Raw genomic sequence first — 16,200 nt, 5'->3', positions numbered from 1 at the left:
TCTCAGAGTCATCTAGCAAACTCAAGAGAAATTTTTGAAACATGAGTGCCAGGAAGGGATAACAGCACAAAAATTGATAACCCAATTTTGGGGCTATTACACTCACCGCCGTGCGTGAGTAATTCCATCGTAGGCTTGCTGGACGGTGATGGGTTGGATGAGATTTATCATGTAATCAAGTTAGTTTTTTTAGGGTTTGATCCCTAGTATCCACTATGTTCTGAGATTGATGTTGCTATGACTTTGCTATGCTTATTGCTTGTCACTAGGGCCCGAGTGTCATGATTTCAGATCTGAACCTATTATGTTTTCATGAATATATGTGAGTTCTTGATCCTATCTTGCAAGTCTATAGTCACCTACTATGTGTTATGATCCGGCAACCCCAAAGTGACAATAATCGGGACCACTCCCGGTGATGACCATAGTTTGAGGAGTTCATGTATTCGCTATGTGTTAATGCTTTGGCCCGGTACTCTATTAAAAGGAGGCATTAATATCCCTTAGTCTCCAATAGGACCCCGCTGCCACAGGAGGGTAGGACAAAAGATGTCATGCAAGTTCTTTTCCATAAACACATATGACTATATTTGGAATACATGCCTACACTACATTGATGAATTGGAGCTAGTTCTGTGTCACCCTATGTTATAACTGTTGCATGATCGATTGCATCTGTAATTCTCCATCACCGATCCAATGCCTACGAGCTTTTCCTATATTGTTCTTCACTTATTTACTTTTCTGTTGCTGCTGTTACAATCACTTGTAACACCCCCAGTGTCATGCTACAGTAACCCTCTGTGATTAAAGTTGTTCATTTTGCTAAACAATGCTTGATCACCTCTGATTCAAATATCATTTGACATTCCACTTTGTAATAGAATTCAATTTGCAAGTGAGATATGGAGTTGCGCCAAAGTTGCTGCAAAATAGTTCATCATTTAGCCAAAATTCCATAACATTTAATTGTTAAGGAGAACAACATCACCTAAGCGCTAAGATGGACTGTAGAAATTATTACAATGCAATTTCAGCATTTTAAAGTGTTATCTTATTTGCGAAAAATGCAAATGGATTCCTCTGGCTTCCAAACTTTTGTGGCACTGCCAAAAAAATTGCAAACTACTTAATAGACTAAGTCCCACATTTTTCTCAGCTCTTTTGGTTACCCTAAATAGTAATTTTCTATCTCTGTTTTTCTTAATAAAAGAGGAAACAAAAATAAAGAGAAAGGGCCACCCGCCCCCCACTGGGCCAACCGGCCCAACTAGCAACTAGGCCACTAGGCCGGCCCGCACCGTCGCCCAACCTACATCCCCCCTCGGTCCACCCCGCAAACCCTAACCCTCCATTCTTCCCACGATCCCCCCACTTCCCCGATCCCATCCCCAACTCCCGATCTGGATCGGGCCGAACCCGGCGCCCCAACGCCAACCGCCGTCGCCGGAGGCGTCCCCGACTCCATGCCAGGCCGCCCCATCACCGAACCTCCTCCCCGCCGACACCTCGTCACCGTTCTCCTCGCCCTCCTCCCGAAGCCCCCTCACCGCGATGCCTCGGATGCTGCCATCTCGTCCCGATCTGGCGCCGCCCCGCCCCGACGCTGCACCGTCGCCCGTCGCCGGACCGCCTCGTCCTCGTCTCCCCCCACGCCGGCTCCATCGAGCCTCGCCGATGAACACCGGCAGCATGGGTGAGAACCCCATCCTTCCCCTGGTTCCCTCCCTACATGCGCGCGCCCCTGTCACTTTACCGCGCCTCCGGTCGCTCCCGTGAAGCCCGCGCCCTCCCCTACTGTCCGTGGCCGACGCCTCCTCTGCGTGCTAGCCGCCGTGGCCGCGCTTGGCCGCTGCCAACCCCGCAGACCGCGCCTCGACGCCCTCCCTGCTCGCTAACACCAGTGAGGACCTCGCTCGTCCTCCTCTTCTCCATATCTGCCGCCGCTGCACCTGCGCCTCGTGCCTGTTGCGGCGCGCCCTTGCTGCTTCGCTGCTGCAGCCCCGCGAGCGCTCGCCATTGCCCGCCGCGCACGCCTCCCTGCCGCCCGCCCTACCGCGGCCCCCGCTCTGCTCGGCCTTGCCTCACACCCAGGGCAGATGTGACCTCCTTCGATGATGGCCGCAGCACGCCTCTGCGTCTACGCATGCACAACCACAGGAGAGGCCGGCGTGTGCCACTTACTAGTGGGGCCGCCCCCTGTTAAAACAAAAAATATGTTAATAATCAAATTAATTAATTAGATAATTAATTAACTTAGTTAATCAACCTAATTACACTAATATGCCTATGACATGTGCCCCCATGGGTTAATTAAACTGTTTAAATTAACTCCAATAGAAACAGAGTAAATGACAGTTGGGACCCACCACACTGTTCACATTTGACCAGTCAACTATGACTGCTGAGTCAATAGTTGACCTGGCCCACCTGTCAGCCCTCTAGTACACTTCTGTGTACCAGGTCTGGGTGCACCTAGCATTTATGCTTTATTTTGATTTATTAATATTGCAGAATATTGTTTAAACTTTGAAAATTCATAAAAATTAATCGGTAACTCTGATAAAAATGTTTTCTACATGAAAGTTGCTCAGAACAACGAGACGAATCCGAACACGCGGTCCGTTTACCTGTCAGATGCCTCTAACTATCTGAACATGGAACTTTCCCCCTCTTTTCCTCTCTCAGGAATCCGCCTAACGCCGGGAATTCATCCTCGAATGTTTATCCCCTCCGTCTGCAACGTGTAGTGCCGAGTTAGTTCACCCCTAGCACCGCGTACTGCCATGTTATGCTTTGTGATGCTACGTTTGCCTTATATTTACTGTTTCTCCTCCCTCTTCTCTTCGATAGACCCCATGGCGGCTGCCGATGCCGCTGTGATCGACTACGTCAATGAAGATCCCTCCTTGCCAGAGCAACCAGGCAAGCCCCCCCTTTGATCATCCCGATATCGCCCATTCCATTCTCTCATGCTTGCATTAGATTTTGCTATTGTTATTGTTTGCTCCTATTCTGCTGCATAGCCTGTTTATTGTAACCTGCTATTGTTACCTACCTGCTTATCCTAAACTGCTTAGTATAGGTTGGTTAGAGACCCATCAGTGAACCCCCACTTGACCCGACTGCCTCGCTGGATTATCAGAAGACCCGATCAACGGGATCGAAGACCAGGCCCCGACACCTCACGTCACATCACGCCCCTTTGTTGCTCGATTCTGCAGAGTTACCATCGAGTGCCGAGGGTGGAACCTCATACATCACTCCTGATGAGATCTCTGTAGAGTAGCTATTCGGTCATGGTCATCGAGGGTGATTTCCTCCTTAACCACTTCCGATACGACTCTGTCGTGTGACCCCTCAAGTGTGAACCTCGAGGGTGATTCCTCTTACGTTCACCTTGATGATTACATCTAGTGTAATTCATCGGGGGTGATTCCTCGGGTTTTCCCCTTGATGTTTGGACACACGGATACTTGGACCTTACCACTGTTACTTGGAAAGACGGGTCGACCCTGAGGGGTACCCGCGCGAGCTTAATTGCGAGTGATGTGGAGTCGGGTTGACCTGGAGGGTGCCCGCAAGATAATTATGAGGCGTGGCCGGGCATTCCTAGCCCATGCCGCAAGCCCTTGAGATGGGGCAATGGGGTCACATCTTTCATGAGTCTCTGCTTGTTACCGCGCATTCCTAATCCACTACAATTTGGATATTTGATTCGAGGGGCCTCTGACCTGATAGCACTAACCATCACGTGGGCATAGTATGGGCGTTCTGCGTCGTATACATCAGCTGAAGCTTAATAGACGTCAGCGACTGAGCGACGCGCGCCGGGTTGGACTGGTAAGCACCTACCTTGTTGAAGGAGGTAGCTAGATCTGCTCACCGGCCGCGTACGCAACGTGCAGGAGTTCCTGGGGAGATGGCCCATGACCCCTGGGGGATAGGTTTAGACCGATGTGCTGGCCTCTCTATTAAGCCTAGGTCGGGTTGCGGCGTATTGTTTGGCCGAGGTCGGGCATGACCCAGGAAAGTGTGTCCGGCCGGAGTTAATCGAGTGTGGTGGGTAAGTTGGTGCACCCCTGCAGGGAATAAAACATCTATCGATAGCCTGTCCTACGGTAACGGACACTTGGAGTTGTATCCCGATCGATACAACTAGAACTGGATACTTGAGATGAGACATGGAGATGAGACTTGGATATGAGATGATAACTGGATAGTATGGCTCTGGGATTGCTTTCTCGCAGGGAGTCGAGAAAGGATCTCTGGCCGAGGTTGATAACACTTCTGCTACTTTACTTTATGCTACTCTACTCCCTCATGTTGCTGCAAGATGGTGGTTTCCGAAAGATGCTAGTCTTCGATAGGACTAGGCCTTCTCTCTATTCTGGCATTTCTGCAGCCCAGTCCACATATACAACCTTCCTTTGATAATGTTGCATATGTAGTGTAGATCCTTGCTTGCGAGTACTTTGCATGAGTACTCACAGTTGCTTTGCTCCCCCTTTTCCCCCTTTCTTCTTATTTCTGGTTGATGCAACCAGATGTCGGATCCTAGGAGCCAGACGACACCACTGAAGACTACTGCTACCCCGAGGGTGCCTACTACTACGTGACGACCGCTGACGACTTGGAGTAGTTAGGAGGCTCCCAGGCAGGAGGCCTTGCCTTTTCAATCGTTGTTGCTTTTGTGCTAGCCTTCTTAAGGCAATCTTGTTTAACTCATGTCTGTACTCAGATATTGTTGCTTCCGCTGACTCTTGTGTTTTCGAGCTTATGTATTCGAGCCCTCGAGGCCCCTGGCTTGTAATATAAAGCTTGTATTATTTTAATTTGTGTCTAGAGTTGTGTTGTGATATCTTCCTGTGAGTCCTTGATCTTGATCGTACACATCTGCGTGTATGATTAGTGTACGATTGAATCGAGGGCGTCACATCACTATAAAACCAAAAATATTACTTTTGCTACCGTTACCACTACTACCATATTACTTGGTACTAAAGACTTTGCTACAGATATTACGTTTCCAGGTGTGGTTGAATTGACAACTCAGCTGCTAATACTTGGGAATATTCTTTGGTTCCCCTTGTGTCGAATCAATAAATTTGGGTTGAATACTCTACCCTCGAAAACTGTTGCGATCCCCTATACTTGTGGGTTATCAATCCCGTGTTTGAGCTTAAACCTTTACCTGATACTCTCAAATATGCTTATCTTAATGATAAAGAGATATATCATGTTATTATTAGTGCTAGCCTTTCAGGGCATGAGGAAAAGAAATTATTGAAAACTCTGAAGAAGCACCGTGCTACTATTGGATATACTCTTGATAATCTTAAGGGCTTTAGTCCCACTTTATGCCAGCATGAAATAAAATTGGAGAAGGATGCTAAACCAGTTGTTGATCACCAACGACGGTTAAATCCTAAGATGAAAGAAGTGGTAAGAAAAGAAATACTAAAGCTTCTGGAGGCAGGTATAATTTATCCCGTTGCTGATAGTCAGTGGGTAAGTCCTTTCCATTGTGTCCCTAAGAAGGGAGGTATTATTGTTGTTCCTAATAATAAAGATGAATTGATCCCACAAAGAATTTTTACAAGTTATAGAATGGTAATTGATTTTCTGCAAATTAAATAAAGCTACTAAAAATGATAATTACCCGTTACCTTTTATTGATCAAATGCTAGAAAGATTATCCAAACATACACACTTTTGCTTTCTAGATGCTTATTTTGCTTTCTCTCAAATTCCTGTATCAAAGGAGGATCAAGAAAAGACAACTTTCACTTGCCCTTTTGGTACCTTTGCTTATAGACGTATGCCTTTTGGTTTATGTAATGCACCTGCTACTTTTCAAAGATGTATGACTGCTATATTCTCTGACTTTTGTGAAAAGATTGTTGAGGTATTCATGGATGATTTCTCCGTTTACGGAACTTCTTTTGATGATTGCTTAAGCAAACTTGATAGAGTTTTGCAGAGATGTGAAGAAACTAATCTTGTCTTGAATTGGGAGAAGTGCCACTTTATGGTTAATGAAGGTATTGTCTTGGGGCACAAAATTTCTAAAAGAGGTATTGAAGTTGATAAAGCTAAATTTGATGCTATTGAAAAGATGCCGTGTCCTAAGGACATTAAAGGTATAAGAAGTTTCCTTGGTCATGCCGGTTTTTATAGGAGGTTCATTAAGGACTTCTCTAAAATTTATCGGCCTCTGACTAATCTCTTACAAAAAGATGTTCCTTTTGTCTTTGATGATGATTGTGTAGAAGCATTTCAAATACTTAAGAAAGCTTTGGTTTCTGCACCTATTGTTCAACCTCCTGATTGGAATTTACCATTTGAAATTATGTGTGATGCTAGTGATTATGTTGTAGGGGCTATTCTAGGACAAAGAGTTGATAAGAAATTAAATGTTATTCAATATGCTAGTAAAACTCTAGACAGTGCCCAAAGAAATTATGCTACTACTGAAAAAGAATTTTTAGCAGTTGTGTTTGCTTGTGATAAGTTCAGACCTTACATTGTTGATTCTAAAGTAACTGTTCACACTGATCATGCTGCTACTAAATATCTTATGGAAAAGAAAGATGCTAAACCTAGACTTATTAGATGGGTTCTCTTGCTTCAAGAATTTGATTTGCGTATTATTGATAGAAAGGGAGCTGAGAACCCCGTTGCAGACAACTTGTCTAGGTTAGAGAATGCTCTTGATGACCCACTACCTATTGATGATAGCTTTCCTATTGAACAATTAGCTGTCATAAATGCCTCTCGTGCTGCTCCATGGTATGCTGATTATGCTAATTATATTGTTGCTAAGTTTATACTACCTAGTTTCACATACCAGCAGAAGAAAAAGTTCTTCTATGATTTAAGACATTACTTCTGGGATGACCCACATCTTTATAAAGAAGGGGTAGATGGTGTTATTAGACGTTGTGTACCTGAGCATGAACAGGAACAGATCATATGCAAGTGTCACTCTGAGGCTTATCGAGGACACCATGCTGGAGATAGAACTGCACACAAGGTATTGCAATCCGGTTTTTATTGGCCTACTCTCTTCAAGGATGCCTATAAGTTTGTTTTGTCTTGTGATGAATGTCAAAGAATTGGTAATATTAGTAGACGTCAAGAAATTCCCATGAATTATTCACTTGTTATTGAACCATTTGATGTTTGGGGTTTTGATTATATGGGACCATTTCCTTCCTCTAATGGGTATTGTCGGTGTCAAAACCGACGGATCTCGGGTAGGGGGTCCCGAACTGTGCGTCTAGGCGGATGGTAACAGGAGGCAGGGGACACGATGTTTTACCCAGGTTCGGGCCCTCTTGATGGAGGTAAAACCCTACGTCCTACTTGATTAATATTGATGATATGGGTAGTACAAGAGTAGATCTACCACGAGATCAAAGAGGCTAAACCCTAGAAGCTAGCCTATGGTATGATTGTTGTTCGTCCTACAGACTAAAACCCTCCGGTTTATATAGACACCGGAGAGGGCTAGGGTTACACAGAGTCGGTTACAATGGTAGGGGATCTACATATCTGTATTGCCAAGCTTGCCTTCCACGCCAAGGAAAGTCCCTTCCGTACACGGGACGAAGTCTTCAATCTTGTATCTTCATAGTCCAGGAGTCCGGCCAAAGGTATAGTCCGGCTATCCGGACACCCCCTAATCCAGGACTCCCTCAGTAGCCCCTGAACCAGGCTTCAATGACGATGAGTCCGGCGCGCAGATTGTCTTCGGCATTGCAAGGCGGGTTCCTCCTCCAAGTACTTCATAGAAGATTTTGAACACAAAGGTAGTGTCTGGCTCTGCAAAATAAGTTTCCACATATTGCCATAGAGAGAATAATATTTACACAAATCTAATCTGCTGACGTATTCCGTAGTGTGACATCACACCATGGCCAAGTCTTTATTCGAATCGTTTTACTGTCCCACCTCAGCGCGTTTAGTGAGGTGGTTTCCTTGGCATGTCTTGTCAAAGCAGAGATCGTGTCCCCTTATTCCGGGATTCTCATCAATACGGGCGTGGGTAACCCAATCACGCCATTGATTACGGTGCTCGGGAGATAAGCGAGTTTTACCAGGCTGGTGGGGACGTATAGTCGCGTCCACCCATATAAGGGGATAAGGATCCACCTTTCCATCCACGCCTTCTTCCTCCTTTGCCTATCCATTTCCGCGCACTCGAGCTCCAGCACCCAAGTCCACACACCCCACCTCAACCTTCTCCAGCCATGTCCGGAGCGGGAGGCAAGTGGATGGTCTCCTCTGTCACGGAGGGACACATCAAAAAACTGAGGAAGTCCGGATACTTGTCTAACGACATTGCGCACCGGCTTCCCGAAGAGGGGCAGCTCATCCCCACCCCTAGGCCCCATGAGAGGGTGGTGTTCCTCCCCCATTTCCTCCGCGGACTGGGCTTCCCTCTCCACCCATTTGTTCGGGGGCTCATGTTCTACTATGGCCTGGATTTCCATGATCTGGCCCCGAACGTTGTCCTCAATATCTCGGCATTTATCGTCGTGTGCGAGGCTTTCTTCTGCATCCGCCCCCATTTCGGCCTATGGCTCAAGACTTTTAATGTCAAGCCGAAGGTGGTGCGCGGCACCCAGGCGGAGTGCGGAGGCGCCATGGTGGGCAAGATGCCCAACGTCCTATGGCTCGAGGGCTCCTTCGTGGAGTCCCTAAAGGGGTGGCAATCGGGGTGGTTTTACATCACCGAGCCGCGCGACCCTGAATGGGTCGCAGCCCCCGAGTTCCGATCCGGACCCCCTACGCGGCTCACCTCCTAGAAAGAGACGGGCCTGTCGTGGGGTAAAGAAGGAGAGCTGACCGGACTCCAAACATGCGTCCAGACCCTGGTAGACAAGAAGCTCAAACTTGTCATCGTAGTCCAGGTTATGCTCATCCGCCGGATCCTCCCGTGTCAACAACGGGCTTTCAACCTGTGGGAGTTCGACCCGGCGCAGCACCGAACTCTGAGCAGGCTCTTTGGCACGACGTACGAAGATGCCTGGAAGGTGCTTTTCAAGGGCGCTGAGGCCCCCGCATCTGCTACCGAGGATTGCGGATTCAGCACACAGCGTCACGCTCGTGCGGTGAGCTGTTTTTACCTTTTACAGGGTATTAGTTTTTCATAGTTTGACTCCATGCAGGATCTAAGCTCCCTTACCTTTGACAGGATTGGCAGGAGACGTCCGGACAGATCAACTGTCCAGCTCCTTTGCCCGAAGGCCCAGCGGACGCTCGCTTGGCGAAGCTGCTAGTTCCGGCACCCTATGTGGTGCCGGAGAAGAAGGCCAAGAAGAAGGCCACTGGGACTCGAAAGAGTGCCCGGCACCTGGCGGTGTCGGATTCATCATCCGACGACTCCAAGACGCACTCCTCCCGTGAAGACGAGGAGGAGGAAGAAGAGACCTCTCCCCCTCCAGCGGGGGGAGAGAAGAAAAGGAAGGCCGCCCCAACTGGGGAGGCCAAAGGGTCCAAGAAGGGGAAGACCCTTCCTCCGGACTGCTCCACCAACGCCGACGACGGCGAAGAGGAGTGGCCGCACAGGGCCAAGCCCCTGGCAAGATCGTAAGTATTCGGACACCAGAGCAATTCATAGTGTTCCTTTCTTGCACAGCTCCTCCTTATGCCGAATATGACTGTGCAGTCCGCCCAAGGCCAGGCTCGACGAGTCGTCGAGCGTCTCCCTGGATTCGTTGGATGTGAATTCACTTCCGATGGCTACCTCCCCCCACCCAACGGGCGATGCCGAGGTGGCGTCCCAACAGGTTCCAAGCCAGGAGGAGGTGGTCCTGGAGGCGCCGCAAGGCGACCTACCGGACTCCAGGCGTAAAGGGGATAGAACCCCCAAGGGCTCCAAGTTCGGCCTTGAGCCGGACACCGCGCCGGAACCTTCAACGGTTCCGGACTCCGGTAGGCAGCCTCCTTCCAAGAGGAGCAAGCCTACCGAGCCAGTGACCTCCGTCCACCCGGAGGCACCGGACAATTTGCTGGGGGTGCTTAACGGCGCCTCCATCGACGAGGAGCTCCGCACTATTATGAGTGCGGTGATCCAGAAGGTTCAGTCCGCCAAGGCGGACTGACTGAAGCATGTGCCAGCCTTCTAACAGGCTTTGAGGTAAGTAAAGAATATGTAAAAATATTACCGCATAGACAGTAGCCCCCGATGCTCTGTTCGGCGTTCGGAAAGAAAAGCCGAATAGAGGATCTAATAACATTCGCAGGAGTCTAACATAATCAAGTCAATATGCGTATGCAGGCTTCGCTACTGGCCTCCGCCGCACTGACTAAGGAGGTGGATACGCTGAAGCAAAACCTCGCGCGGTCCGAGAATGATCTCGGCCATGCCAAGAGGCAACTCGAGGAGAAGGAAGGTAAGTAATACCTTGCGCAAGTATATAGAGAAGATGTGGTTGCAAAAAATGACAGGATCAACGTGCTATTATAGGGGCCACGACCGAGGTGGCAACCCTTAAGCAAGCATTGTCCGAGGCCGAAAACAGAGCGGCCGCGGAGTGCACAGAGAGAGGGAAGCAGGAGGCGCGGGTGGAGGAGGTGCAGAAAGAGCTCCAGGCTCTCATGAAAAAACACGAGAGTTTGGAGCTTGACTCAAAGACGCAAGCGTCCGAGCTTGCGGCAGCCCTCAAAAGTGCAAAGTCTGCCAAGGCCGAAGCCCAGAAAGCCCTCCAAGAAATTGAAGCGATGAAGAAGATAGCGGAGGGTAAGGCATTCATTATGCAAAGCAAGCACGTGAAAGTGAAATACTTGTTACTTACCTGAGTCCGGAGCTCTCCAGGAGCATTCGCAGATTTGCCCCGCAGCGCGTCTGATGCCGCCGCCTACTACCGAGCCGAGGAGGGGAGCTCGACGGAGAAGGTGTTCTGGTCTCAGTATGCTGAGGCCGGACACCTGGTGCCTTTGAACGACCAGCTGAAGCAAATGGTCGAGCTCCACAAGGTGGCCGAACAGGCCATAAAGGGCTTCATAGTTCGGCTTTGGCCTGGGGAGGCTCTGCCTGGGAGCTACTTCGGGCTGGTGAGGCGGCTGGTGGATGCATGTCCACGGCTTGAAGTAATCAAGCGCTCCGTCTGCATCGATGGTGCCCGTAGGGCGCTTGCCCGTGCTAAAGTGCACTGGGGCAAGATGGATGTGGAGAAGCTGGTGAAGGACGGGCCGCCGCCGGGCAAGGAGCATTGCGTCCCAGAAGCATATTATGAGGGCGTCCCGATGGGTGCCCGCCTTATAGCGGATGAATGCTCCAAAGATGTAATTTTTGAGTAAACTCGCATTTGTGATCCTGTATGCTGAAAACTTGTTCATATGCACTAAGCAACGCTTTTGAATTTAAAATATTACCTTCTATGTGGCCGTTTATCAAATTTGAGAGATGGCGAGTCGTCGGCTTCTGCCCCCATGCCACGAGTGCTGGGGTGTTCGGGATAAACATGAGCACTCTTTTTCCCATTCTTGGGTCCTTCGAGGGAGGCGCTCAACACAACGAACAAGGTAATCGGACTATAATGCTTGAACACTCTCACTTAGCCATAGAATTCTATAATTTTAAATTTCGGCGAAGCCCCTAGTGTTTGAAAGACCGAGTTCGGGGCGCTATGCACGCCTAGGCCGGACAAAGCCGACTCCTCGCTCTAAGCGGCATAAGTCTTTAGGGACTCGAAAACCTCTCGAACAGCGACCAGCTCTCGCCTCATCATGACGGTCAGTTTTAGCTTTCTCTACTGAGGTGCTTAGCCCAGCTCAACTGGGGCACAATCGCAGTAGTTCTCCTAGTGCTACCTTAGCTGATATAACGGAACGTAAGGTACCAAAACATAGGAGCCGGGCAAACCCAACTATTGACCCAAGACATGATTCGGCGCCGATGCATATAATGCTATAAGTTTGGGGTGCCGCACTTGTGAAAGTGTTCGGACTACTCACACCATATTGTGGGGTACTTAAGCCCCTAGCGTATTGGCCGTACCAAAGTGTACGGGTGCAACATGTCATTAATGAACATATATTCGTAAAAAAGAGTAATGCAATAATAGACAGAAGCTCTGCATTGTTTATTTAAAAAAGTTGCGATCAAAGCAGAACGATACAAATAGTGCAATGAGCAAAAGATGAGACTATTTAACATGTCCTTTCCAGGGGCGAGCTGCGGAATGGTATTTGAAACAGGTATACTACTCGTTATACAGACCACCTTAGAGTTCCATAGTGTGGCGTAGCTTTCTGCTTCCCTGGTTGTATCGTTTGTGCGGCAATTGTACTGCCGGACAAGCCTTCCGAAGAATGGAGTCCTGAAAATAAGAGAAAAATAAGAAATCAGCAGCCCCTAGTGCGGTTTAAGCCGCGTTTCGGGTGTGCCGTGATGGTGCCCCTCCCCCTGTGCCCATGGTATTTCCAGAGCGTAGTTATGTACGCGCAACACTGGTTTCACAAGTTCGCGAGGGCTGGGGTTGGGGCCGCATTGCTACACTTGCTCGGAACGTGCCAGGCGGTCTTGTTGTAGGTTACTCCGGGCGCGCTTGACGGTGTCCAGACGTTTAATGGCTGGACTGGAGAATTGCCTTGAGAGGCTGCTTTGTACTTCCGCTGCGAAAGCCGCCGTATGCTCCTCCGTTTGGAGAGAGCGTTCGGTGTTTCCATTGACCGTGATGACTCCTCGAGGGCTTGGCATCTTGAGCTTGAGGTATGCGTAGTGCGGCACCGCATTGAACTTGGCAAATGCGGTTCGCCCGAGCAGTGCGTGATAGCCACTACGGAACGGGACTATGTCGAAGATTAACTCCTCGCTTCGGAAATTATCCGGAGATCTAAAGACCACTTCAAGTGTAACTGAGCCTGTACAGTTGGCCTCTACACCTGGTATGACGCCTTTAAAGGTCGTTTTAGTGGGTTTAATCCTCGAGGGATCGATGCCCATTTTCCGCACTGTATCCTGGTAAAGCAGGTTCAGGCTGCTGCCGCCGTCCATAAGGACTCTAGTGAGGTGAAATCCATCAATAATTGGGTCTAGGACCAATGCGGTGAATCCGCCATGACGGATGCTAGTGAGGTGGTCCCTTCGATCAAAAGTGATCGGGCAGGAAGACCATGGGTTGAACTTTGGGGCGACTGGCTCCATCGCGTATACGTTCCTTAGCGCATGCTTCCGCTCCCTCTAGGGGACGTGGGTTGCGTATATCATGTTCACCGTCCGCACTTGTGGGGGAAAACCTTTTTGTCCACTGTTGTTCGGCGGTCGGGGCTCCTCCTCGTCATCGCTATGTAGCCCCTTGTCTCTGCTTTCGGCATTTAACTTGCCTGCCTGCTTGAACACCCAACAATCCCTGTTGGTGTGATTGGCTGGTTTTTCGGGGGTGCCATGTATCTGGCATGAGCGGTCGAGTATTCGGTCCAAACTGGACGGGCCCGGAGTATTTCTTTTGAATGGCTTTTTCCGCTGACCGGGTTTAGAGCCTCTGAATCCGGCATTAACTGTCGTATCCTCAGCATTGTCGCCGTTAATGCGGCGCTTTTGCTTGTTGCGACGCGACCTGCCACTGCTGTCCTTGGTATCCGAATTACCAGGGCTCTTGGTCATGTTATTGCTGCGAGCTAGCCAGCTGTCTTCTCCCGCGCAAAAGCGGGTCATAAGTGTCGTGAGGGCTGCCATAGATTTCGGCTTTTCCTGTCCCAGGTGCCGTGCAAGCCACTCGTCGCGGATGTTATGCTTGAAGGCTGCTAGGGCCTCTGCGTCCGGAAAGTCGACAATTTGATTTTTCTTGGTTAGGAATCGTGTCCAGAATTCTCTGGCCGATTCCTATGGCTGTTGAATTATGTGGCTTAGGTCATCGGCGTCTGGTGGTTGCACATAAGTGCCCTGGAAATTGTCGAGGAATGCGGCTTCCAGGTCCTCCCAACAACCAATTGATTCTGCTGGCAAGCTATTAAGCCAATGCCGAGCTGGTCCTTTAAGCTTGAGTGGGAGGTATTTGATGGCGTGTAGGTCATCACCGCGGGCCCTGTGGATATGAAGGAGATAGTCCTCGATCCATACCGTAGGATCTGTTATGCAATCGTATGATTCGATGTTCACGGGTTTGAAACCCTTGGGGATTTGATGATCCATTACTTCATCTGTGAAGCATAGTGGGTGTGTGGCGCCTCTGTATTGGGCTATATCACGACACAGCTCAAACGAGCTTTGTCTACTGTGTTCAGCCCGGCCGGATTTACTGTATCCGGTGTGACGAGTACCGTCTCGTGCCGTGGGGCGCCCACGTGATCCGTAGATCGATCGTGTTTGCCTTGCCATGTCCTCCAATATATCTCGCATGTCTGGTGCATTTTCCCATGCCTTGGTATTTTTTAAGCGGCGCCGGGGTGCGGCTTGAGTGGAGGGCCGAGAGGCCTCTCTGTAGCGGCCACGGGGTGGCCGGTCGGCCGCATCATGCGCTGGTGATGTAGGTTTAGGTGTTTCCTCCTCTAATTGGGGTAGCAACCTACGCTTTGGGTAGCTCTTGGAGGGGCGTTTGAGTTCATACTCTTCGGCCGCAAGGACTTCAGTCCATCTGTTGTCTAGCAAATCTTGATCAGCTCTAAGCTGTTGCTGTTTTTTCTTGAGGCTGCTCGCTGTGGCCATAAGCCTGCGTTTGAAACGCTCTTATTCGACGGGATCCTCCGGCACGACAAATTCGTCGTCGTCGAGGCTTGCCTCGTCTTTGGAGGGAGGCATATAATTATCGTCCTCGACCTCTCTGTCTGCCGCTCTCTCATGAGGGCTGGCTTCTCCATCCTCCTGTGTTGAATCTTGCTGGAGGTGGTTGTCTTCGGCACTGTCCGGGGTGTTATTATCTCCCGTGCCGGAATCACCATTTTTGCTTTGGCGGGATTTAGAGCGGCGCCGCTGATGCCGGCGCTTAGGCTACTTCTTGGAGGGGTCATCCTCCGTTGTTCCATCGTCGTTGCTTTCTTTTGGGGTGTCCACCATGTATATATCATACGACGAGGTGGCTTTCCAGTGCCCTATAGGCGCTGGTTCTTGATTGTCTCCTGCATCGGCGTCCATACCATCGATGTCTTCGGAGTCGAAGTCGAGAATGTCGGTTAAATCATCGACAGTGGCTATGAAGTGGGTGGTGGGTGGGGTTTGAATTTCTTCATCATCTGCATCCCAACCTTGCTGACCATAGTCCGGCCCGGGCTCTCCTGATAAAGAGAGAGACTTTAGTGAATTCAGAATATCGTCGAAGGGCGAGTGCTGAAAGATGTCTGCGGTGGTGAACTCCATGATCGGCGCCCAATCGGGTTCGATCGGTAGGGGCACAGAGGGCTCGGAGTCAGGAGAGGAGTCTGGCTCCATGGAGTCACGGGCTTCGCAGAGAATAGGGCTGGTGTTCGGCTCGATCGCCGTAGAGATTGCAGCCCCCGAGGCGGTGTCTAACCACCCATACTCGATTGGTGTGATCGGCTCCGAGCTAGGGGTCAGAGCGGACACAAGTGCGGCCTCCAGGGCACTGTTCGGCGGTAGAGCTAGACCATGCCCATCGTGACAGTGCGGCGCGCTCGGCTGTGGCTCAAATCCGTCGAAGATCAAGTCTCTGCGGATGTCGGCCGTGTAGTTCAAACTTCCAAATCTGACCTGATGGCCAGGGGCATAGCTTTCGATCTGCTCCAGATGGCCAAGCGAATTGGCCCGCAGTGCAAAGCCGCCAAATACGAAGATCTGTCCGGGGAGAAAAGTCTCACCCCGGATCGCATCGCTGTTGATGATTGGAGAAGCCATCGGGCCTAAAAGTGACGACACAGAGGAACTCTCAATGAAAGCACCAATGTCGGTGTCAAAACCGGCGGATCTCGGGTAGGGGGTCCCGAACTGTGCGTCTAGGCGGATGGTAACAGGAGGCAGGGGACACGATGTTTTACCCAGGTTCGGGCCCTCTTGATGGAGGTAAAACCCTACGTCCTGCTTGATTAATATTGATGAAATGGGTAGTACAAGAGTAGATCTACCACGAGATCAAAGAGGCTAAACCCTAGAAGCTAGCCTATGGTATGATTGTTGTTCGTCCTACGGACTAAAACCCTCCAGTTTATATAGACACCGAAGAGGGCTAGGGTTACACAGAGTCGGTTACAATGGTAGGAGATCTACATATCCGTATCGCCAAGCTTGCCTTCCAC

The 16,200-nt window shown here is 49.8% G+C and overlaps 1 long non-coding RNA gene across 1 annotated transcript; it reads left to right on the top strand.

Annotated features, from left to right (window-relative positions):
• Positions 1-1,361: 1,361 nt before the first annotated feature.
• LOC147985739 (uncharacterized) lies at positions 1,362-4,835 on the top strand. The gene is made up of 3 exons (XR_015616851.1): positions 1,362-1,696; positions 2,854-2,925; positions 4,548-4,835. It is a non-coding gene; the product is annotated as an uncharacterized LOC147985739 (long non-coding RNA).
• Positions 4,836-16,200: the final 11,365 nt, after the last annotated feature.

This window comes from Triticum urartu, chromosome 2A (assembly GCF_056163025.1).
Source record: "Triticum urartu cultivar PI428250 chromosome 2A, HENAU_Tu73, whole genome shotgun sequence".
NCBI lineage: Eukaryota > Viridiplantae > Streptophyta > Magnoliopsida > Poales > Poaceae > Triticum > Triticum urartu.
The sequence above is the reverse complement of the archived record's forward strand: the minus strand, read 5'-3'. Positions and strand labels throughout refer to the sequence as shown.